Source organism: Engystomops pustulosus, chromosome 11, assembly GCF_040894005.1.
Source record: "Engystomops pustulosus chromosome 11, aEngPut4.maternal, whole genome shotgun sequence".
NCBI classification, from domain to species: Eukaryota; Metazoa; Chordata; class Amphibia; order Anura; family Leptodactylidae; genus Engystomops; species Engystomops pustulosus.
Window position 1 is genome coordinate 26,642,149 of NC_092421.1, and position 27,807 is coordinate 26,669,955.

At 38.6% G+C, this 27,807-nt stretch overlaps 1 protein-coding gene across 1 annotated transcript in view; it reads right to left on the bottom strand.

Moving 5' to 3' along the window:
• Positions 1-27,807, bottom strand: part of PITX3 (paired like homeodomain 3) — a 48,482-nt gene that overhangs the window by 19,986 nt on the left and 689 nt on the right. The gene's annotated exons all lie outside the window — the stretch shown is intronic.

The following is a 27,807-nucleotide window of genomic DNA, read 5'->3' on the forward strand; positions in this document are numbered from 1 at the left end:
CTTGTTCCCGATGTATGTGAGTGCTGATCTTGCGACACAATTTGATTTTTAAATTCCGCGGTTTGTCCGAATCAGTCGGGTTGTCACACGGCCACACACCCCGACTTGTGTCGCATGCAATCCGGCACTGATGCGCCACAATCCGATGGTGTGCGCCAAAAACCCGGGGCAATTCAGGGCAAAATGGAAAAATTCAGGAAACCCGACGGAAATGCGTCCGACGGACCTTTAGTAAATGTTCCCCAATATTTCTGTCCCTCGGACCATTTTCTATCCTAAGCGTCACAATTGTGTGCAGAGAATTTGCTGAGCGGGCTGCCGAGGAGCCGCAGCAATGGCCACTGTAATAATAGCCAGAGGACCAAGCCAACTTTGTCCATCAGCTAGACCAATTTTATTCCAGTCTACTCTAAAAAAAATAACATGTTATTGTGTCGGAGTTTCCACTCCACAAAAACCACCCCCTCTTAGGAGAAGGTGGAGAATCACATTTTTTCAGGTGCTGTCCACTAATAAATGGGTCAGAAAGCCAGTGGGAGCTTCAAAGGTTGGACTTCCAATTATGCAGACAAGAGAACAGCATACATATCCCCCATAGAGTGTTAATGGTGGAAAATACAAGCACAATCTACATTAAAGGGCATCTACAACCAGGGGGAAGGACTGTATGCAAATGAGCCTGAGAGGCTCCAGGCTTCATAGGTGTTAATGTAGCCTGGAGCCCCTCAGGCTCATTTGCATACAGTCTTTCATCCTAGTGGTAGATGTCCTTTAAAGGAGTCCCAGCATATTCCATAAAATGCAATATGTAAGATGGGTTATCTAGCAGACATGTTGACCTGTAACTCCAAACTTCTGCCCCAATATACCCACCCGTCCATCTTGTGCACCATATTATAAAACATAAAAATCATTTGCATGAAGTCATAAGGAGAGGATTTTACAAGGCAAGGGGGCCTTTAGGGTGTCTTATCTTCTGTAATTCTTTGCACTGCACATACAGTTTTGGCAGATACTTGTTTATATAAAGTGAACCCCAAAGAAAGAGTAAATGTGAGTCCTTATTCTCACAACTATGAGCCGATTTACATCTGAAAAGCCTCCTCTTAACCTCTTGTGAGCACTGGCCAGGCCTCATATGCACACAAGGACTTTATTTTCTTCCTTTTTTACAAATTTGACTTTTGTAGAGACATAGCCTGACAGGAGATGTATTTACATTCATTTGTATGCCGTTCTCATGTCTGCATAATTGGAAGTCCAACCTTTGAAGTCAGCAATAGAAGCTCGAGGTTTTGCGGTGCCCAGTATTTGTGTACCGGCTCTGACATTTCAGGGGTCCCCTTCTCTCTATCTCCTTTTAATGCCTTTGCATGAAGTCCAGAGAGTCCATCTGCCACTGAAACTGCCATGGTTTTTTTTTTTTTAAAGCATTGCTTCTAGAATTATGCATAAACTCACATAGAATTAATTCCTGGGATTAAGTCTTGATTAAGATGTGTGTCACTTTGCTGTCTTAGAATTTATTAAGAGCCCTTCTTCAGGAGGTGGCAGATGGAATTTCGGCCCAATGTTTGCAGATGATAATTTCACCTCTTCTACAGCCATTTGCATATGATTGCATCTGTCAAGCACAATTTCCTCTCCTTCAGGGGTGAGCCATGGCCCAGATTTAAGAAGAAATAAAGATTGATTCCCTACAGCGACTCCATGAGATGTTCAAACAATATTAAGTGTGTCTGAAATAAAATATCCCTTTAGGATCATTATAATGGCATAATTCACTCTTTGAGATGGAAATGATGCATAAACAATTTACTACATTTAAACAATAACATCTAGAACAGAATTACATCTCCTTGGCATCATAGAGCGATCCTGCCAGATTGTGGGCAGAGTTTTACACCCCGTAGACATAAAGGAGGAGAGCTATCTTATTTTTTTCCCTAGTACAGGCGGTCCCCTACTTAAGAACACCTGACTTACATACAACCCCTAGTTACAAACAGACCTCTGGATTTTGGTAATTTACTGTACTTTAGTCCTAGGCTACAATAAACAGCTTTAACAGTTATCAATGGTGCCTGTAATTAAGATGTATTGTTTATCCTGGTTCTTATGACAACCCAACATTTTTAAAATCCAATTGTCACAGAGACCAAAACAATTTTGACTGGGGTTACCATGATAAAGTATACGGTTCCGACTTACATACAAACTCAACTTAAGAACAAACCTACAGAACCTATCTTGTATGTAACCCGGGGACTACCTGTATATTAGATTTTAAAGAAGTCGAAAATATTTGAACAATGGGAAATTTGCACATGTTTTGGTGACTTTTCAGTATTTGTACTTTAGCTTGTTGTGTACGAGTCTTCATAGCGCTCACTTTATTTTTTTTATCAGATGGTTTGCTGCATGTTGGCCACATTGACTATCATCATTTTTTTAAAAAGTCACAAAAAAGCTTGACCAATCTCACATAACAAACTTTGCTGAGCAACAGAACAACCATGTTTGCGACTTTTTGCGCAAGAATGTGTGGCAAGTCATATCCATCACTCCAGCCAAACAACTTAGACCTACAAGCACAGGTCTAATTTAGCACATAAAAACTAATAAAAGAAAAGATTAATCTCCCCCAAAGTGTCATAATATCTTTTACCCTGGATAACAAATATATTCCACACTGTGTACCTAAATATAATATAATCTTGATATCACAAGTGATTCATCTGTGGACTTTTCATATATCAAATATATACTGTCAACCCTCAATACTGTATATTATAAAATATACTATACCTCTCATATATTCTCAAACATACTATACCTCTCTGAAAAAATATTATACAGGGCTTCCTGAATATGTAGTTTCCAGACCAAATAAGAATATATACAACACCCTCTATAATATATATATCCCTCAAATCCACACAGAACCCTCAATTATGTATATACAGCACTCCCCTAGTCCTAGCCCCCAATTTACATCATGATTTATATGCAGCATCAATACTCTTCATTAATTCATATATAGTAACAGCTGCCCCTCAATACGTATAAAGCACTACCACACCATTTATTTGTATACATTGCACCTCATTAACTTATACCCTACTATATAGAACCACCCACATTAAATTCCCCATTCAATAATTTATGTACATGCCTCCCTCACCAATTTATATACAGTACCATCTTCATTAAAGGATATCTACCACCAGGATGAAGGATTGTAAGCCAAGCACACAGACATACTGGTGTGTACCCCCTCTAACTTTTTGCCCTTCTTTTAGCTTCTTAGGACCTTGTTTTAACGAAAAAAAGGTAAATGAACCTGAGGGGCTTTGGCTCCATAGATCTCAATGTTTTTTTAAAAAACCTTTATTTCTTAAAAACAAGACGCTTAAGCCTCAGAAGCTACAAAAAGAATGAATCCTGCCAGAAAGTAGCCACACCTGCATGTCAGTGTGCTTGGTTTACAATCCTTTATCCTGGTGGTAGATGTCCTTCAAGTCATATACAGCCTCCTCCCCTCCGCTGTGTAGTGCCTCCTTCATTATTACCAATGATAAAACATTAAAAAATGATTTATCCTTTTTACAAAGGCCATGCCTTCTTTGTAGTACCAGTCACAAAAGTGGCAAAACTTTTCTGATAATTATAATGCAATGGGGCACATTTACTTACCCGGCCCATTCGCGATCCAGCGGCGCATTCTCTGCACAGGATTCGGGTCCGGCCGGGATTTATGAATGTAGTTCATAAAAATCATCTCAACGCGCCGGAATGCACCACCTCGGGCCAGGTGAAGGTAAGCTCTTCCCGAGCGACACTTTTTCGGTTTTTAAATGCGGCGGTTTTTCCGAATACGTCGGGTTTTCGTTCGGCCACGCCCCCCGATTTCCGTCGCGCGCATGCCGGCGCCGATGCACCACAATCCGATCGCGTGCGCCAAATTCCCGGGGCAATTCAGGTACAATCGGCGCAAATCGGAAATATTCGGGTAACACGTCGGGAAAACGCGAATCGGGCCCTTAGTAAATGACCCCCAATGTGTTTTTACAACAGATTTTTGTTGCAAAGATACTGATGAATATACACAAATGTGAGAAAAAAACTACACTCATACTGCTTAAAAATAAATGAAGCGTTGACCACACAGAACACAACACAGAAGTTTGCTGGTCTGGAATATAAGCTGAGGAACAGTATCATCAGGGATCTTAGAGAAGTGCGGTCGGCCAGCATTCACAAGGGCCATGAGGCCATTTACAATGAATTTGAAGTCCATCATTCCACAGTGATAAAAATTATTCCCAAGTAGAACATTTTCAAGCCAAATTCAACACAAGGTCTGAGCAATGCTCTGAAAAAAATGGAATACATCCCTGACTACAGTCCTCAGCGGTCCGAACGCCGAACTTTCGTCAGGTTTCCCGAATATTTCCGTTTTGCACCGAATTGCTCCAGGATTTTGGTGCACGCAATCGGATTGTGGTGCATTGGCGCTGGCTTTCAACAGAAATCAGGGGGCATGGCCGTCGAACAACCCAACAAATTCAGAAAAAAATGCGGAATTTAAGAAACTAATTATGCTGCAAGATCAACACTTACATGCACCGGGAAGAATAAGGTGAACCCCGGCGGACCTTGGCGCAGCAGCGACACCTGCTGGATATCGGGTGCACGACCTTAGTGAATACCAGCAGACCCGAATCCTTGTCGGACAACACGCCGCGGGATTGTGACTGGACCAGGTAAGTAAATGAGCCCCATTATGTTAAATGCTCAAGTTCTAAACAGAAAAAGACTCATGTCTGGAAAGGCTTCCAGAAAAACTTGATCACGTTTTAAGGATGGCTAAACACTCTTATTTATTGTCTTTGGTTTAGAGGAAGTAACTATTAACCTAATCACCATTTGGCCAACAGACATCTGCAGTATACGGCCAGCCTTACACAACCTGAATTGTGGCTATGGCCATGGATGGAACTCTGTGCATAGTTCCAGCACAACATTAATTCAAAGTAATAATTTTAACCTGAAGCTCCAGGACCCCCAATACAGAACATGACATGCCCCCCAACTTTTATGTCAAATGTTTTATCTTTATATCTATGTGCATAACAAAATATATCACAATAGTGATACAGTTTTTAAAAGAACAGCAACATCTTCATTAAGAAAAACTTCACTAAAGGTTAACAGCACTGATGTGGATTGGAGGACATGCTCTGCAAGTTTGGTAGATGTTTGCCTTTCTCAGCTCTCTTGCCCAATGTGGGAGATTTATCAGGGCTCCTTCAGCAGTTTTCTGGTGTAAAAGCCCTGAAATAATCACAATTGCTAGTGAACCACAAGCAATAACAATTTTATATCCTTATAAGGATATAAAAAGGGGGAGTCGGAGGGCGGCGGTATGGGGCCTTCCCACATGTACCTGCATACTTGCTGCAGCTAGCAGCCCTTCAGAAAGTGAAAGTTTGCACATATTTTTACTCCTGGCAGGGTCTGACATAGTAATATACTATGCACCAGCCGCCTATTACATCTGGAGTCCCAAGCTCTTTTGATGTTTCTGGTGGTGCTGGAGGGCAGAGATTTTATCATGCACCAGTCCATCCTAGAACTCCCCCACTATTTCTATGCTGCCCACCAGTGGCGTAACTAGAATCTGATGGGCCCCCAGTGCAGAGTCTGTGCCAGGCCCCCGACCATAATGTATGGGTTATAATAATAGTCTTCTCATATGGGAAACTGACACCATAAGCTCCCCCTAAACCTCTTGGGCCCTGGTGCAACCGCAACCTCTGCACCCCCTCAAGTTACGCCCATGCCGCCCACTCAGCAGTAAGTTTGTTGGATAAGACATTGCTATAAAGAATAAATCTGTTCGGACTGACCTCTTGGATACTTTTCTCCGCTATTTGCATGATTGAAAGGCAAATGAGCAAATATTATGATGCATTGTCTGACTACAAACCAAAAGCCGTGTAAATAGAAAAAAATGCTGTGGATCCTTAAAAGGCAGAAGCGAGTGTCAAGAAGAATATATTCGTTTGATGAGCAAAAAAACAAATCTAAACCCTAATATAACCAGTGAGCAAAGGAAAACATATGACACTTTCAACAATCCCACCTACTAATAGAACGTCCACAATATTCCTTCAGCTTTGTCTAATAATGAGTAAACCTGGTCATGATCTAAGTGTAATTAAGCCATTATTTCAGTGACAAATTTAATTGATTGTCCTGAGCAGCAGATTACCATCAGAAGAAAGGATGATTTTTCTCATTGTTTTACAGTGTATTTAATTTAGATTGTACAAAATATTCTAGTCTTAGGGACAGATAAAATGACTGTATTTTATCAGAAATATATTAAATTGAAATTGTAATAATAAATTGTCTACACAACCTATAGAACAGTGCAGTGTCTGGTATCCTAACAGACAACTGTGTGCACATGACAATGTAACTATTTCCTTTTCTCAACTGCATTTTATGCTTTGAGTAACACCATAATGGCAGACGCACACAAAAGCGAAACTAGTCCATGTGCACACAGCTGCACAAAACGCAATACTTCTGAATGGATCAGTGCGCATTTTAGCTGAATACGTAGTTGATCCGTTATTAGAGAGGTTCTGCAGTGACATTAAGTTGGTCCATATCCTTTGGTTAGTGGCTAACTTACTGATTGCTGATGGGACCCCCACGGATCGCAAGAACGGGTGCTCTATCCATCTCTACTTTACTCGAGTAAAGTAAGGAATGCATGTCTTAGTCCGAACTTTTTTCAAGGATCACTCATTGGGACACATTTACTTACCCGGTCCTGCACGATCCCCGATCCGGAATGTCCGCCGGAATACACATCTGCCACAATTCAAGAAGATTGTGCGCTGCGCATTCCTGCATGTGTCGCTTACCCAATCAGGTCCGCCGGAGTCCACCATCTTCCTCCCGGAGCATGTAAGTGCTTGGCTTGTGACACAAATTGAAATGTTAAATCCCACAGATCCGTCAGATCATCCGACAATACGCCCACCGATTTGTGTTGCGTGAAAGCCGGTGCGATTGCGACACAATCCGTTTGCGTGCGACACAATCTCGTCGCGATCCCCGAAAAGTCGGGAAACCCAATGAACGGGACCCTTAGTAAATAAGCCCCATAGACTACACTTTATGAAAATCCAAAAAAAAATGGATACCAGCTTCACAACAATGGGGCACATCTATTAAAAACAGGGCAATTTGACTTATGAAGTGTGCAGGGGGCGCCAGATTCAGGATTTCTGGTGCATGTTTTTCATGATTCTGGCGCTCCCTGCACTGCCCTGACAGAGTGCACCAACTTTTTTTTGGTGCACCTTTAACAAAGGGCTTGCGACACAATTTTGTAGGACTTTGCATGTTAAATCTAGCACAGGGTGCGACTGAGCACCTGAACGTCCCCTAACTTGTGTCAGATAAAGACTAGTGCAGTCACACCGCATAAGGGTCGTGTATGAAACAATTGTGGTGCAGACACTTCTTAAATGTCTTTTCATTTTGTAGTTTTCATGCAGTTTACAAAAGCTGATAAAACAATTGATTCATGAATGAATGATACCTCATCTTCTTATTTCTTTACTGACCTAGGCTGAAGTTAACCAAAAACAAAAAGCAATGCATTTTGCATCAGCTTGCATAGAAAGGATTAGAATCCGTCACAAAGGATCCTTTATGTTCTCTGACAATACAGGGTTGAAAAAAACCTGTGAATGTGACCAGAAGCTCATATCTTCTAAAATGTCTATTAAATACCATCCTTCTCACCATAGTAAAACTCTACAGGCAGGCACCTTAATCCTTTCTCCTCTGCTACAAACTACCTATGGAATTCACTCAGCCTCCTATGTATCAATCATACTCCGCAAATCATACTTAAATTCCATGTTTGCTCTGTGGATTATGTCCCATTCGGGTACATGTATGTCATATCTCTGTCAACAGCGATGACAACATAATTTCCTTATTCCCGGATTACTTTGTGTGTTCACAACAATTGGTTTATAAGGTAAGCTCTTTATGACAGGACCTCACACCTGCTTAATTTCTATTAACTGAGCAAATTAAGCAATATTGTATTACTATGGGTATAGCCTAATGTATCCACAGGTTTCATTGTGTTTGCATATGTGGACAGAATACATTCCACCCTTGAGACAATGTGCAGATTACATTGTAAAATTATTTATTGACATTATTTTGTTTTCCTTTGTATAAATCATTTTAGTAATTTTAGGAAAAACTGTTTATGGCTGTGGAGACATGTAGTGTAAGCGTTGCGAGTTAGCTGTAGAGAAGTCATTGGTGGCTAGCCCCCAGTGCCCACGAAAAAGTGACTTGTTCACATTTGATCAAACTTGTTTGATTTTCTCTGACCAAATTCATGGTATGATAAGAGTTTGGTCAGAGTTCTGTCCAAGTGCTACCTAGCCTTCCGTTTTTGTAGTCCGAGTGTCATCCTACTTGTGTCAGATTTTCACATCCACCTTTCATAGCTTTTAGCGACTTCCTAGAAATATGTGCGTGAAAAACTGACCGCAGTTGGATAATTGGTCAGTTTTTTTTACACATACCCATTGACTTTAATGAGCGGATTTCACACAACTGGGACCAGAGTAGTGCATACGGATGTTTACTCTGATCAAATAGATCAACGGAAAAACATCGGGCATGTGCGTAGACTATCAATGAGTCTGACCGAGTGCAGTCAGCATGTGTGTGATCATATGTGTGTCTTGCCACAAACTATTTTCTTGTTCGAGTGCCACCCAAGTTTACATCGGACAGAACTGTGACTCATTGATATTCTATTGTGCTATGCAGATGATTTTCACAGTCCATGTATCCAATCCTATCCATGAATCATATAGCATGCGCTTCTCGTGCATCAATACCGCTCATCAAAATCAATGGGTGTGTGAACAAGAAAACAAGCAGCACTCCAATGTCATCCTAGTGTGCTCAGTTTTTTATGTTTCTAAGGAAGTAACTCATAGCAATAAAAATCAGATGGGAAAACTGGGCTAACACTAATTGCAAGTTCAAAAAATCTTCCAGCACCTTACATCCTGGAGAAATATATCTTTATTCGAAACTGTAAAATCCACATGTGCGTTGTATGCCATAGATAAAAAAGACTAACACTAAGACTACAGAAATGGATGGTTGGATAGCACTGAAAGGGACTGAAATCCGACTGAACTCGGATCAAAAGCGCACGTTTTTTACTGACCAGAATCTTATGTTTTGACATTTCATGGGGAAATGGCCTTACACTGACTTTAGATTCTTAAACATGTTAATTATTGCTGCAGATTCTAAATGTGTTGCATTGTGTTCATGTGTCGGGAGGCCGCAATCAATTATTATTATTTCCATTCTGCCAGGACATAGATATACAAATATGCAATACTTTTTGAAGGTTGTACAAAATTGCTTCCACCATTATAGTCAGGGGCATATCACCAGAGTTGATCCTATGAAACATCAATTTTCAATACAACTTTTAATGTTTTTAGTATCTATTTAATCATAACATTTTCAGCGGACATCAAACATTTCTTTTTTTTTTTTTATACACTTGTTACATCTTAGATGAGACCATTCCATTACAGAAACTCCGCCAAATCACAGGTCCTGAACCTCTCCTACTTTTACATCTTAGACAGACTAGATATGCAGCATCTAATAACCAGCTTCATTCAATTCCCAGTCACATAATTATCCAATCTGCCAAGTGACATTAATATTCAGAAAGAGAAGGGGAGGGAGATGAAGCTGCATTCTTTCTTACTGGCCTCTTCTATCTACTCACAACAAATCTTTAGCGGTAACCTAGCATTGTGTCAGACACATCAGTGCTTTTCCAAGAGGATTTAAAGTAGAAAGCACAATAAGAACAGAAAGTCATCTATCAGTCAAAGGAAACAATATTTAAATATTTTAAATAATTTTTATGCAGAGAGAAGCTTTACCGCTAAATATTTTCTATAAAAATAGATATCAATCTCCATAGCACTTCCTGATTAACCAATATAAGGGTTTCCATTTTGAATTTTTTTAAAGCACTCAAATTTTTCTCTTAGGCTCCTGGCATTGAGAGAAAATTTACTGTGAAAAAGAAAACCCACCCAATATATTACAAAAATGTACAGCTATACATGTTCATATAACCTAGGTCTTCTATTCAGGGTCTGCTCCAGGTTTCAATAGGCCCTTGGGCGACAGATCCTCACTGGGCCCCTTTGCAGTGAATTCATGTGACGGCATTAAAAATTTAGAAACTAAACAGTCTCCTGTTCCCTAAAATATTCCCTAGTTTATTATGCCAAACAGCCCCATTGTAGTTATTTTATATACAGCCCCCTATGGATTTATTAGATACAGCCCCCCATCACCCCCATGGGTTCCTTATGTTCTGCCTTATGTGAGCCCCCCAGTAGTCCTGGGCCCTGGCACTTGCCCAGGTATGCAGTTTTCTGAAAACCAAATAAATTGTTGTAAAAAGCCCCCAATATGCAGGATTAACCATCTCGAATACTGAGCAGCGGAAATTAACTGACATCCGGCAGACGCACACAGCGAGGCAAACTCGTACATGTGAATCCGGCCTTACTGTGTGTCAATATGCAGCAAAATATGCAAATAGTTTTGTCAAAATGTTTTTTTGTGAGAACTAAGCTGTCTAATAGTTGATATGAAGCTAGACAAATAAATTGAAGGGTTTACAATAATCATCATCAAACAAGAGACACTGGGGGAACGTGTTGCAGCGTACGCCAGTATACGCCAGTGTAGAGCTAGACAACACTAGTCTTTTGCTGTCCCAGATTTTTCAGTGGTCGGGAAGTAAGAGTTCTCCTTACGGAGACTGCCAATTAAGGCCACCGTGTAGGCGTGTGGAGTCTTATAGCCATTGATGTTGCACAAGGGAGATTCTGGGAAAATATGCAAAGTTTTTCAGGATGGGATAAAGAAAACCTCGCCTCTTTTAGCTACAGCGTAAGGGTGATGCCCTTACGGGCCCTTACACATGGCGTTTTGAACCCGTTTTTGGTCCGTTTTTAAGCAGTCCGTCCAAAAACGCATGCTTTTTTTGAAAACGCATCCGTTTTTGACCAGTTTTAATTAAGATAATTGGTAAAACCTGTCAAAAATGGATACGTTTTTTAACAGACTGCTTAAAAACGGACCAAAAACGGGTTCAAAACGCCATGTGTGGCATCACCCTAAGGCATCTCAAGCATGACCTACAAGAGGAATATATATACTGGTTTGGTTTCAATCCCGCATCATGTTATAACGCCTCTTGTAGGTCATGCTTGATGTCAAGGTAGCTAAAAGAGGAATGGTTTTCCTTATCCCATCCTGGAAAACTTTGCATATTTTCCCAGATTTTTCAATGTGATGATAAATTCTGACACTGTGTAAAACAATATTGTTCTGCTTTACTTTTACCTTGTCTAAATTGTGTATCATCTTAATTTGGCGCATTGACTGTTACCGTGCCACGCCCTTTTCCAGAGATCACACCTGCTTATCGGAAACTATGCCCCCTTAGTCAGATTAGTCGGAAAAGTGTCATAAAAGGTCTTGATAAATGTGGAACAAGGCAAGGTAAGTTTGCCAAATATATATAAATATATATATCCATATTTATTTATTTATTCATACAGTGGTGACAACTTCCTTTTCTCAGTACAACATAAGAGTGACAATCGGCAATTACAACAGTTACGTAAGGCTCACATTTATCTGTCAACATAAAATCGGAAAGGGAACCCTGCCCAACAATGTGTGTTTATGCTGAACACTCCTTGTATATAAAGTCTCGGCATGAGGAAAGAAAATATGAAATAACTTGTCAGCCATCATGGATCTAGTGCTTATGTTATTCCAGGAGGACGACAGGGCAAAGTAGTTAAGGGCGAGAGGTTGAAGCTACATGCATGTCCATTACAGAGCTCTCTATAATCCAGCAAATATTAGCATAGATGTCAGTGGGTGAGATAACCATCAAGTCATTCCATTACACCAAAGTTGGTTGAAAAAAAATGAGAGTGGATTGGAAACACCAGGTCTAGATGATTATCTCGCTGCTGACCTGGGGTTACTGGCTGACTCTGTATTAGCTCAGGGATTTTTTTGTAGCTGTCTTCATAAGCAAGAACAGGCCATAGTGTAAAGATAACAATGCCTGATAACTAGATAAGTGTAGAGAAGCTGTTGAGCCAGTGCTTGACCTACCTGCACTGGGGAGCAGATGTTGATGGTTGACTTTACTTTATTGGTCTATAAATGGACATCCAGTGAGCAGCTCTACTTCTGACATCCATGCATCTAATAATGAGGAGCAGCTGATGTACAGCTTCACCTAGCATCAGATAATCTCAATGGCCCACATTTACTAAGGCCGGCGGCACACATGGCTTTTTGAACTCGTTTTTGGGCCGTTTTTAAGCAGTCCGTTAAAAAATGCATGGGTTTTTGACCTGTTTTAATTAAGATAATTGGTAAAACCGGTCAAAAACGGATGTGTTTTCAAAAAACGCATGTGTTTTTTAACGGACTGTTTAAAAACGGCCCAAAAACTGGTTCAATACGCCACGTCTGCCGCCGGCCTCAGGTGCTTGCGCCAGTTTTCTGTCAGACGTTCTTTTCAGTGCAAACTGCTTGCACAGGTATTTAAGGATTGTCTGCGACACTTTGTGGCGCACGCTGCACTATTCTTCGCGCAGCCCAGTCTGAAGAGGGCGCCAGATTCAAGAATTGTTCCGCCAGTTCTTCATCAATCTGGCGCCCCCTGCCGCAACACATTTCTGTTGGACTCTGCATGATAAATTTGGCACACAATCCAACTGTGCCCCTTTCAGTGCAGAATTTTGTGTTGCGTTGGGAATAGAGCAGCCGCAACACAAGTTTTTCGCTGACACTTCTTACATACCTGTGCAAGCAGTTTGCACATTAAGTAACATGCAAAGTCCGACAGAAAACTGCCTCAGGTGCTTCACTAAATCTGGCCCACTGTTCCTGTGCATGTAGCCTTAGGCCCGTTCCACACTTGCGAGTGTGATGCGATGAACTCAGCATGTCAGTTCACTCCCGCGGTGAAGCGGGCCGTGCGTTCCCGGCAGCATGCCTTGCGAGTGTGATGCGAGTTCATCGCATCACACTCGCAAGTGTGGAACGGGCCTTAGACTGCCCCATTTGCTTGGATGGAACCAGCACAAAATATTTAGTAACATTAATTTGGTTTGCAAGTTGACAAATTTCTACCTTGCCTGCTTTGTTTGAACCAATGTCACTTGCAACTTTACCATGTAACTGTGACCTATGATGTATTGGGGCACATTTACTAAGGGTCCTCTGGACACATTTTCGTCGGCTTTCCCAAATATTTCCGATTTTCCCTGAATTGCCCCGGGTTTTTGACGCAAGCGATCGGATTTTGGCGCATCGGTGCCGGCTTTCATGCGACACAAATCGGGGGCGTGGCCGTCGGACAACCCAACTGATTCGGACAAACCGTGCAATTTAAAAATTTAAATTGTGTCGCAAGATCAGCACTCTCATACACCGGGAAGAAGATGGTGAACTCCGGCGCACGCTGTAAGTGAATCGCGGCAGCTCCGAATCCTCGGCGGACATTCCGGATCGGCAGTCGCAATGGGAGGGGTAAGTAAATGTGCCCCATTATATGTTGTATGGTATTTGTTAACAACTTTGCAATTCAAAAGTTTTATGTTATTTCTTATGTTTCCGTATATCTGTTTTTTAACATAACAGAAACCATCCCATCGGTTCCTTTACTACTAGGGACACATGTTGCAAAACTGCCATGGGCTATCAGCAACCGAATAGTCATAGGCGAACCTGCAGATATTTACATTCACAAGATAATGAATAGAATATAAGAAAATCTGATCCGCTTGAATGAAAACATGTACCATAAAATAATTTGATTCAACCTTTGCAAAGTGTATACCAAATTGCAACAATTCTGGAGTTATCATGCGAAGAAGAATGTTGGAAAGATCCTTAAAAGAAAACCAAGTGCAATACACAAACAGCACATGATCAGGGCGTAACTAGAGTGGTACCAGCCATAGCAGCTGCTATGGGGCCCGCAGTGTCTGGGGGCCCCATCATATACACTGACACATAGTAGCAAAGAGAGTAGAAAACGCGGACACTCACCATTAAAACTTCTTCTTTATTTCATCATTGGATAAAAAGTACAGTGGCACGGATCAGTCAGGATAGAGGTAGGAGCAGGGGGTAGAACAAGGCGACAGCTGTTTCGTGCTGGACGGCGTGTGTCCTTTTACCTGTAGTGTTGCTGTTCTACTTTTGCTTGTTGGGAAAAATGAAAGCTTGTTGACCCACAAAAGTTGGATAATGCAGCATATAAAAGTAGTGTGTATCCAGCCTTATGTTAGAATCTAGAGTTGGTGAAATGACCCTCATCTACCGATGATGATGTTCAGGCTGGATTTCAAGTTAGCAAGTAATTGTAGTATCAAAGTTAGAAGGAAAAAAAATGCCCTTAACACATTTTACTGTTTGTGTCTTTTCGCGTCTGTGCTATTTTGGGCTAGTTGGCATACATGCGGCCCCCATATTACGTTCAGCACAGGTTTATTTAGGTTTGTTCTTAATTTGAATTTGTATGTAAGTCGAAACAGGTATATCTTATCATTGTACTTCTATTCAAAAAAAATTTTGGATTTTCAAAATATTTTTGCTATCATGGGAATAAGGATTATCAATAAAGCTTCATTACAGACCCTTACAGCTGATCATTGCAGCCTGGAACTAAAGTAAAGCATCCAGTGAATAATATATAACATGTTAAGAAATACATTAGTTGCTGAATATGGTGTAAATGTAGCCTAAGAACTTTAGGGGTTTTGCGCTAGTTTTTTTTTTTTTTTACGTGGCGCCGATTTTAGCTGTGATTTGCATTGTGATGTTTAAATTATGGCACACACCCTTAATGTATTTGCCACATTGCAAGAAGAATAAATGAATATCAGAAATGTCAAAACACATTCATGAAGGGGTTTAGAAGTTAATAGACTCGCTTTTTGTTGGTCTGCTTAGTTGGCAAAAATTGTGCCAAAGAAGTGCAGGAAAGCAACTTGTGCTCCAATTGAGTGACGCGAATTTGTGATGCTTACATATAATAAATATGTCAAAGAAGGCGCAGAAACAAAAAGAAAAACCGGCATATAGTGAATAATAAATACCCCCTTTAGGTCTTTATTTTTATCTGTTGCGGTTTGTATTCCATTTGTGCAATTACAATGCTGGAAATCAGTAAAACTAACCAGGAACTAAATCTGAAACTCTTAAAAACAGAAAAGCCCCATCAGGAGTTAGCAAATCCTTCCGACGTTGCCCTGGTTAATTTAGATTAATATGGATATAGAATGGGAATAAAATGATCCACCACCTGTTAGGTAGAACCAAGTTTTCATCTCAAAACACGCCCATAAATGTCAAATAAACAATTCACTTCATTTTGTGGAGTGACAGGCGCGCCATTGTGCTGAGCAGAAAATGCTGAGTGTTGCAGCCTCACCCTCCAGTCTGGGACAAGGATAATCCCTCACTCATAAAATACCAGTCTCTCTTGTTGCACTAATGGACACTGGAAGGAGGGAGTATATGTCACTTACTACTACCCCCTCCAATCAAGAAAGGCATGAGCTTCAAGAAACAGACAATACAATGGCAAATAGGAAAATACATACTTTTTTAAGAAAGCTGCTTGTGATTCCCATACAAACTATAAGACCAGATTTACATCACCCTATTATTTAGGAAGTGGGACATTTAAAAGAAAATATGTTCCATGGTTGGTCATTGTGTTTCAGAGATTAATCTATTGCCAAGGTGACAATAGACAACTCCTTTGAAAGAAGATCTGTCACCACTCCTAGCATGTTTGTTTTTCGTAAATACTTGAATTCATAAAATTACTTTTTTCTCATAGTTCTGACATTCCTTTTTTATTCCTCCTAGAAATGTAGAAATGAATTCATACCTGTACATTGCCTATTAGGGGGGAGGGTTCTGACATACTCTGACATTGTTGAATCAGCACTGACATTATCAGATTGTATTAGAACACAGTTCTTTGTATAAATGGAATGGTAACAGCAGTTTGTCAATTTATTATTTGTTGTTTTATTTTTTATAGATTTGGTTTTGGTCATATTGCTTCATCCACACATTACATAGCACCATGTCAGACATATGTCTACATGTAGCCTTTTTCTTATCTACTGTTCACCAAATCTTATATAACCACTTGGGTCCTAAGAGATATTTGCAAGGCTCCAGATGGCAAATCCTATCAAACATAACTTTCTATATACTGGACCTAAGCAATATTACTACATGCTGCTAGGTAAGTTTGATAAAATTCATTTGCCTAAAGCTGAGTACAGTGTTATATACATTTTTTAGTAAAATATTCAGTATAAGGCTGCATTCACACACATGTATGGGGGACGTATATACAGCCGATGTATATACGGCCGATATACGTCCCCCATACACTTCTATGGGCTCACGGTGCCCTACGGGAGCGGTACAGTGCAGCTCACGTGCGGCACCGTACCGCTCCGTAGCCCGAGAAAAGATAGGACATGTCCTTTCTTTTCCCGTATTACGGCGCTGCGGCCATATATCGCTATAGAGAGGGGCAGGGGTGAGCGGCGCTCACCTCCTCCTCCTCCTCTCCCCGCACTGAAGTGTGCCCGCCGTGCTACGGTGCGGCGGGCACACGGCAGTGTGCATGTAGCCTAAGAGCCAGTTCACATCTCAGTTATTTCATCAGTGTTTTATAACAATAAGGTAGTTTTGTATTGCGAAGGGCATAACATCATGTCTGACGAGGAGAACTAGTATTTTCGAAAGCTCCACCATCAAATATACTCAGTTAGCCTCAAAAAGGTTTTGCCTGATTTCTTGACTCTTCTTTTGTATCAGTAAGGGCCATGCAGACCATGCAATGTTTAGTTTCACTGACCGACCACAGTGTCGGGGCCAGGACTCCGAGCATCATGGGGATATATGGTACTATGATTGAAGAATCTAGACAGTCCCTAATGAGTTACTTCATCCCTCTTCTTTCTATACAAAGGTGTCCATAGTGTAGACTCACATATTTGACAGGCTTAATAAGTCATAGACTGCAAGGTCTTGCGAGCAGGACCCTCAATCTTATTGTTGTAATTGTATGTATATGTTTCATATATGTATACACTTATTTATTGTATATCTTGCCCAATAATGTGTGGAGCTCTACGGAATATGATGGCTCTATATAAAGATTTTTATTATTACTTCCTTTGATGAACATGAATATAGAGATCACTGTCAGTCACTAAAGCCAACCCCTGTATGTCCTAGCATAAAATAAGAAGGAACTTCAATTAATCCTTTCCGAGTAAAAAAAAAACATATGTATCAGCTTACTTTATAACATGCTGCTGGTATAATATGTTGAGTACTGTGAATACCCTTATATACTTATTAGCACCTTCTAGTGGTGGGTACCTATGCTGAAAAGTCTGTATTAGAAAACTGATAAATAATTAAGGATTTGTTAAATTTAAATCTCACTGAAATTTGAATTTACTTCGTTTAAAAATACATTATGGTGTTTAAGTGTGGATAGTAGGATAGTTACATCATTGCTGCTATTATAACAAGAGCATTTACTTCCAAATAGACTCTACCTTTAACATTGTTAGAACTGTGTATCACTTTATACAGGCGGTTCCCTACTTAAGAACACCCGACTTACAGACCACCCCTAGTTACAAACGGACCTCTGGATTTTGGTAACTTACTCTACTTTAGCCTTAGGCTACAATAAACAGCTCTAACAGTTATCAAAGGTGCCTGCAATGAAGCTTTATAGTTAATCCTGGTTCTTATGACAATCCAACATCTTTAAAATCCAATTGGCACCGTGGTTAAAAAAAAATTCACTGGAGTAACAATTATAAAATATATAGTTCGACTTACATACAAATTCAACTAAAGAACAAACCTACAGAACCAATCTTGTACGTAACCCGGGGACTGTCTGTAAGACAAGAACCCACAGGGGGGCATTTATAATTGACTTTCCGACTGTTTTTTTTTTCCTTGCTGCCCCTGTTGCACCTTATTTATGAAGTGTCAGCGCCACAATATTTGTGATTTTCCGACATTCACGCCTTTTTATCTGGATACACAATTTGGGAGCAACTTTGAAATTGTGATATTTTTCCTGCGCTTATAGTTTCCGACACTTTTTTGGGCCTAATTTTCGGCATACACTTAGAGCTGCAGAAAGCTGGTCTATGAGTTCTATTTCACCATCATGAATTTGGAGAAAGTTCTAAACCAGATTAAAAGCCCAGCTTCACAAGACTTTCTGCAGCAGCTCTCCAGCAAGGTATTCTGGTACACAGTTTCCCTCAAATATGTGTGACACGTGCCGGAGTGAAACTAATGCAAGAACCTTAGTTTTGGCATCCGCTGTACAGCAGCTAAGCATTAACCAGCTATATCAGCTTTCCACAACTAAGCATAACTGTGATTGCCCAGGTGGACACCTTGTGGACACACCAGGCCAATCACAGCCAGGCCTAGTTGTTCGGGAGGTAAAGCTGCCTAAACGGCTGCCCGTAAAGCAACACACCCGCTTTAGGCGGAGCTAGCGAGCGGAGGACACCAAGCCTAAAGTTTGGGTCCGCTAATCTCTACTTTTATGAAATTGGCTCTATCAAATATTGCAACAGGTGTATTAGACATGCTACAGCTATACTGTCCATATTGTCAGAAATGACTAAGACACCTTAGCGGCGAAACGCGTTGATTACTTCTGTGCCTGTGCTGTTGTATGCTTTTACATAAATAAAGCTTGAATTGGAAGATTCCTGGAGCGTAAAGTGAGTGGCGATTATCGCCTTTTTATTTGTGCGTTCGACAGCTATTGACTAGTGCACCAATCTACCCTGACAATCAGATCATTTAGGAGTGGGTGAGAGGTGAACTTTTTCCTGTCTTATCCTTACGGGTGATTTAGTTTATTATTGCATATTGTCAGTAATAATGCAGAACCATGTGCTAAAACAGCCAGTAGTTTACAGTCACGGTTACAGGCATGATAACGCTCCATATGCAGGGAAAAGAAAGGACATGTCCTAACTTTCCCAGTGTTACTGTGCCGTAATCTGGTTGCAATTTGTGCAAAGGGTCTAAGGCTACATGCAGATGACTGTGTGCTAACCAGGGCCGTAACCCCAGCGTAGCACACGGCTGCTGGAGAATAAAAAGCCTTGCGGCAGTGCTGTAAATCCATCCACATATATGGGGCATGTCCTATATTTTGCGATGCAGCCACCTGGCTCAGTTACAGTGTGGTGAGTCCAGTGTGCTCACCGCATTATGAACGGGTGCCATAGATAACTATTGTGGCTGTTATCAGGCCCCATTTGGTGTGGCCAGATTATGGCCACAATTATGGACGTGTGCATTTTACACATCTGATATTTTTCTAACGGGAAATAAGCTGCAGCCAGAGGTCTGTTAGCAACTTATACCCCTCTCCCTATAGACATGAAAGTTTAACTTTGTGTGTATTTGTATATTTATATGAGGAAAAGGGGATAAGAGCAAGCCACAAAATCCGCAAAGGAACCAAATCACCATTAGGGTCATATAAATCTTATTATGGAATTACAGAGAACCCATTAGCCTCCTGGTCACTTAACAAATGGGATTAGGGGTGTATTTCCCTGCATCATTAACACGCAATTCTTCTGAAAATCTGTGCAGAATGGATGTTGCCACAAAGTCCAGTCCACTCCCTTTTGCAGGGAACTGTCAATCAATGCTGAGCGGGGAGGCCCTGGGAGGTGAATCTGGGCAAGAGAGGGAGAACCAGACCATGTGGCCACACCTATGACCTTAAATGTCATCCTAATAGTCACAGGCAGGAGTACAATGACAGGTAACACCCATATATAGATAGCGTAGGATCCACCGCTTACAATAGATGAGCACCTCCTCCCTCTACCTGCAGTATGACCTCTACACAACTCACAGATTGTCCCTATAACTATTTATCAAAGAAGTCATATGCAGACTACAGGTTTCTATGGTCCATGTGGCAGCTGTAAAGATAACTACATACTAATAAATGGAACAATTTTATTACTCCGCTATAGGACCTTCTTCACACTTCTGTTGTTTTATGGATGTGTATACACTATAGACACATTCATTCACGCATTTATCTGTTTTCAGACGTATGTGGTTTTTTATGGCCCTTCATGGACAGAACACAGATTTCCACAATCACCCCATACAAAAGTAGAGGGTTTTTTTTATATATAATAGGCATTTAGTGAAAAGCAGATAAAGTATGGATGACACGGGTCCAGATATCAGTAGAACTGTGTTTTGCCCAGGCCACATCTATAGAAAACAGAAGTGTAAGGGTATTAAAAGGGATTGTTTGAGATAATACAATAAATCCGCAATTCCAACCACAGCCCATGGACACAAGTGGCGCTATTTTGGAAGTCTTCAGCCGCATTATTTTTTTATCTGATACAACAGTTTTTACACTCAACAATTATTTACACTGAGGGGAAAAAACTAACATGGTGCGAAATGTATTTCCATAATAATGCACATGAGCTATTTCTCAGCAGATCAATCATTACACATGTTCATAAGCAGAAAGGTCACCCAATATGCAATCCTGTGACTACCAAGCTCTCCATTTCCAAGAAACTTCTATCATCTTATGTACATTGCCTGCTGCTGACAAGTTATTACATACATGTTACACAATATTCTAGCTAATGCAGGTCTCCATTTACAGTGCAAAGAAAAAAATGCCTATAAGAGTGGAAGGGACATTAGATAGGACTGATGTAGATTCCTCATCTAAAAACACTGCCTAAAATATGACCCACAAAAGACATAAGAATTGACATGTCCAGAACAGGTATGGATTAAAAATTGCAACAAATGAATGACATTCTCATATATAGCAGTAAAATTCAGTTAGACAACCAGGAAAATAGTTTTATGAATAGGTCAATCATTAAACTGATCATATAGTATAATATACACAGTTCCTTGCGTTATATCATACGCTACAATAGTCATATTTGCTGCAATATTGATATAAATGAATTGATATAATTATATTGAATTATTTACCAATGTCGTGCAAAATTTTACATGCAGTTATGTTATAATAATAGTATAAAGTGAGATAATACTTGAAACGCACAGATATAAACCTGATATAACAGTATCCAGTGCATAAACACTTCATATACATGCCTATAAATAAGGCTAAATTCACACTACCTGACCTCCATTCCTTACCTCCGTTAAAAAAGTAAAGAACGGAGCTTTAACATATCAATGAAGAATCCCATTGACATCAATGTAAATTTTATGTCATCTATTATGTTCTGTTTAGGCAGGGATCCGTAATCCATGCATTTTTGGATGTAAAAATGACGGAGGCTGCATACTTTTCCTCCGTTTGAAAAAAAAAATATGGATAATGGATCCCTGCCAAACTGATAATGGATGACATAAAATTTACATTGATGTCAATGGGATTTTTAATTGATATATTAAAGCTTCATTAAACCTCCGTTCTGTACTATTTTTTAACAGAGGTAAGTAACGGAAATAAGGAACGATAGTGTGAAATGAGCCTAAGTTGTAATAGTAAACAAAATTTTATTTCTAGGTGTTACAAGAATTGAATAGTTATTATACTATGTTATACTGTCCAATGCACTATTAGTTAATGCCCATACATATTTAAACCGGATATAGATGTGCCTAATGCACTATTTTTTTAGGCACACAAATAAAATTTGGGCTTCTTCTTCATACACACATATATAAACCAGATATATTATGAAAATCTTATATAGTACCATCCAGTGCATTATTGGTACACACACAAATATAAATCTAATATAATAGCATCCAGTGCATTACTATTACATACACACAAATATGAATCTAATATAATAGCATCCAGTGCATTACTGTTAGATACACACAAATAAAAATCTAATATAATAGCATCCAGTGCATTAGTATTATATACACACAAATATAAATCTAAAATAAAAGCATCCAGTGCATTACTATTACATACACACAAATATAAATCTAATATAATAGCATCCGGTGCATTACTATTACATACACACAAATATAAATCTAATATAATAGCATCCGGTGCATTACTGTTAGATACACACAAATAAAAATCTAATATAATAGCATCCAGTGCATTAGTATTATATACACACAAATATAAATCTAATATAAAAGCATCCAGTGCATTACTATTGCATACATAGAAATATAAATCTAATATAATAGCATTCGGTGCATTACTATTACATACAAGGAAATATAAATCTAATATAATAGCATCCGGTGCATTACTATTACATACACACAAATATAAATCTAATATAAAAGCATCCAGTGCATTACTATTACATACACACAAATATAAATCTAATATAATAATATCCAGTGCATTACTATTACATACACACAAATATAAACCTGATATACAGAACGAGTATTCAGTGTATTATTTCTTTAGAAACACAAATATCAACCTGAAACAACAATACCCAGAGCATTATTGCTACATATAGACATATAAACCTAGCTTAATAATATCCAACATATTATTTCTTTAGAAACACAAATATAAACCTTACAAAATAGTATCAAGTACATTTTTACTTTTTGCACAATACTTCTAAACCTATATATTGTTTCACTGTATTATTTCTTCATGCACACAAATATATAAAAGTATTTAATGCAGTTAAAACCTGTTCTAATTCTACACACTGATAATAATTAATATATTATTACACTAGAGCAAAAATCTAAAACTATTTTAATAGTATCATATGCAATAATAAACAACACTTAAATATAAATCTAGGCATCTTTATCCCATATACATAAAAATCTGCCATAATGGGTTTCAATGTAGTTTTATTTCATATATACAAATAAATAAAATGCACACATAGCTATCTATTTTAATGTGCTCCTTATAAAAGCCTGTCTAGTAATTGCCACATATGTGTGTTGTATAGATAGATAGAAGATAGATAGATAGATAGATAGATAGATAGATAGGAGATAGATAGATAGATAGATAGATAGATAGATAGATAGATAGATAGATAGATAGATAGAATGTTTCATACACGATGAGCACACACTTAGGAAATAGTGGTATCCACTACAAAACTACATAGAGATATAAAATTAGGATTATTTTATATATTACTCTTTTTTTTTACCCCCACAGACATGAAACATTGTAACATTCTCAACTGCTGTGTTATACCACAAATATTGTCTTGTTATAAAAATGTAAATTACAGTATTACTGTCTATCATACTCAAACATAAATGTGGTAAATAATGCAATACTATACATAGCAAGTGAAAAGATGTTACAACATCAAGTGCATAGTATGTGTGTATATATATATACTTAGCACATCTATTTAATCATTACAATATACACACAAATAACAATTAACAAAATAGTCTAGTGTTATGTCAAAAGCTTTTCTAAAATACACAGATGTAGACACATTTAACATTTATGACGATGCGATTATACCACTCAGCCTATTATATTAGAATCTACTGCACTAGTGTTTTATCCAAAACTATGCTGACAAGTATAAAATTTTGTAATCTAATGTAGTTTTACAATAAAAATCTGTAATGTTAAACCATCCACAAATAACTAGTTATATTAAAACCCACTGCAGACAATACAATCCACAAGACATAAACTTGTTACAATCATATTCTATCACAATCTTATCATGCACAGAACAATACATGTCATGTTGTATATAATGCACTGTTATACCATCCACAAATGTTATTACAGTATTGCCTGTAGTGTTAAATGTACTCCTGCCCCATAAACATTGAAGAATGTAAGCCCTCTCATGTTGTATGATACACAACTGTATCTATTTCCAAATACATAACCCCAGTGCAACCTTCTGCAACAAGATCCTATTAACAAGTTTTGGGATCAGTTATGAGATCCTTTCACCCCTGAACAGCCCTGTGTCATTGTCTATGTTTTCATATATAATGACTACAGCCCTTTCAAAGCATGAGGACAATATTGTAATAAGGAACTTTGATGTGTATTTATCATTTTATTGTGATATTTACCAGCACCATAATTGTAACATTATATAAATAAAATTAGCAGATGTTGTCGGTGTTCTGTAGTCGGGTCATTATTTTTTAAACGTTGATGTTTGTTATCTACCGTGTTATTATGTTATAATAGTACCTGTTTGTTATCTACAGTGTTATGTTTTATTACCCTATGACTGTGCAATCTACTAGTGTGTCTACTAATGTGAATTCTATGGAAGATTTTGTATGGAAGATTTTCATGACTCTTGTAGAAATCATGTGTCCCTTGGCTGCAGAGCAGGAGCTAGCAATCGGTCAGAAGAGATCAGGCAACCCGGACAGCAATAGCTGGCAGTGTGGATAATGCTTGCGCGTTTTTTCCATGAGCCCCTGGGGCCCCGGGTGAGAGCAGCACCTGCAGCTGTCACTTCTCCTAGTGACCAGAGCTGAACTCCCAGCACATCGCATCCTTTGTTCCAGAAGAAAACTTTATATTGTGGCTGCAACCCCCCCAGATTGTATGACTTGTCCATTACTAATGTAGCTAGCACTGCTCGACCTCTGAACGATCAGGTATCTGCTGCTGGATCTCAGCTCTGTATACCATGATCATATTCTACTACATGGGAATGTCTAGGTGAATTAAATAAAGTACAAGCCAGCTTTCTATCATGTCTTAAGTAGACCAGGGATTAAATTGGGATCTATACCAAAATTCTTAGCTAACGTGAGACATTCCAACGAGATCGGCCGAGAAACCATCTCTCAAGCAATTTATAATAACAGAATAACAGAAAACCAAACTATATAATGGAGACTATACATTCATAAAGGCCAGGTCATAGATAATACCAGGCAGTATTTGGGATCTACAATATAATCTACCCGACTAATTCCGACTACAAACTAAAAATTGTATATATATATATATATATATATATATATATATGCATATATATATATATATATATATATATATATATATATATATATATATATATATATAGTAATATCAATAGCTGAAATCAATAAGAGCCTCCCCCCCTGTATTCCCCAAAAGCTAGCAGAACCGGAGAGAACTTAAAAGTAATGACTGAGAAGATTTATGGCAGCTAGAAGTGACAATGTCTCTTCTTCTGGACCACACAGCTTGTAGGTGCGAAGAACCGAGGGGTTAATTTAAGAAGTCAGTATACTACATGATGGAAAGACTACACTATAGATTATGGATGGTCATAGTGACTGATGGTTTAGAGCAGGCCCTGTAAATACAATATCTTACAATATGCTGCCTGCTATCCATGGGTGGTAATCCCAGGCTACAGTCTGGTTCCTGTTAAATCATGAAAATCTCAGAGTAAATTTTACCAGCATTTCCTTCCTGTAGAATTCATAAATCGTCCAAGGGGCTTCTGGGTGACAGGTGTGCCCAATCCTACAACCATGTACATACAATACTAACCCTAAACCAGCACTTCTCTGCCTTACATCCCATGGGAGCTCAGATTCACAGCTGCAGCTCAGCCGAAGACTTGCTTCTGTGCAGGCACGGGTATATATATATATATATATATATATATATATATATATATATATATATATATATTTTCTCTCTTTAGAAAATTAGTATAGAGATGAAACACTTAAAATGTTTTTTTTTTAATCTGTTGACTAGGAAGACATACGGTACAACTCTATTTCTACTTTTAAATGTATTATATATGAAAAGTATTACCTGATAAATATCTATTCATTGAGGTATAGTATGTCTGTATGTTATCTATTCAATCTATTTCAGTAATATCTATTATATATATATATATATATATATATTTTATCTATCACCTATTCATCTCACACCGGTCTAATATTTTATCTATACAGGTATTTGTTTTATAAATAACTATTTAATGTATGTTATCCATTCTTTCATACCTATCTTAAGATATCATATATATATATATATATATATATATATATATATATTTGTATGTGTGTGTGTGTGTAATTCATATTTAACTAGCTTATATCTAAATTTAAATTAGATCTAAATTTATGTAAATGTTAGATCTATCTGTCTATGGGTTTATTTATCACCAATTTGCTACTCATCTGCTGGTATATATTGATGATGTAGTTATATGTTTGCATGGGAACAATAGAAGTGGCACATAATTCATATTCCACGCCTCTATGTTTTATTTATATATAGAGATACTTTGCTTTATACCTTCATGGTCATATATTTGTGACCGAGGATGTACACACTATGTATATATATATATTTATGTATGTATATATGTAGCATAGCCTGTGCACATGTATGTGAGTCCATAGCCGTGCTCTCCCTCTCCTGTTCTCATCTCTCCTGGCATGTCAGCCGCAGCAGCTGCCGGGATATCTTTCAATACTGCAGCTGTTATACCAAGTATTGTAAACACATCTCTAATAACCAGAAAATGTACAGGAGAGCAGACATATAGCAGAGGAAAGCCAACGTATATATCCAGCACAAGATCTCAGTAATAGGACTCCTAACAATAAAATATTACTTTGTTCCACAACTTAGCTATTTCTTGCAGGAATCCTTAGGTCATATACCTCATATTCTATAAAACATTTTGATAACTTAGTTTATAAAGGTTACAACGTCCTTTATAGCTGTAAGACAGTGACCCATATCCCTAACAGAGCTGCTTGGCTCCATTGGAACTTAGAGAAGAACCTAAACACCATTGCTGTAGTTTTCTCTGTTCCTTCTATTAAGGCATTTACCACTCGGGAAACTAGATTTCTGCCATGTCCTTTACTAGTTCCCACATAAACAGTTTTCTGTGCAGTCCAAGAATTGTTCACTTCTAGTGTAAACAAGAGCCAGATCTTATATAAATATCATCCCTCCCGCAGATGTCTACAGCCTACATACAACTTCTCTGGTCCTGAGGAGTACTGCTCCCATCCTGCTCCCAGCCCCAGGGAGCCCTCATCACAAATCAGGGGGTTCAGGAATTGTCACTTGTTATAGAAAGAAATATTAAGATTATTATTACATTATATAATCGATGATACTGCGTGGCTTATAAGATGATCCTGATATGTAACAGGTAAAAGGGACATGATGTCCAATGTCCATCAAACCTAATAATAGATATGATCATGAGACAAATAGTTAATTGTTTTGTGCCCCGGTCACTGAATACCTTATACATGCTTACTATACAGTATATATAAACGTATATATAGATATATATTTATAGAGTAAATCTTATATTTGATGTTAGTTATACAGTGCCTACCTATATATCTGTATACATGCTATAGTATACATGTTATGAGCTCTGTAGTCATACAGTATATCCGATGTTAAAGTACACATTTGCCTATGTTCTCTAAGGCTATGCAGTATACATGTATATACACCTACATAGAGTATATCCTGTATTGGATGCTAGAGTACACATGTGCCCATGTTCTGTAAGG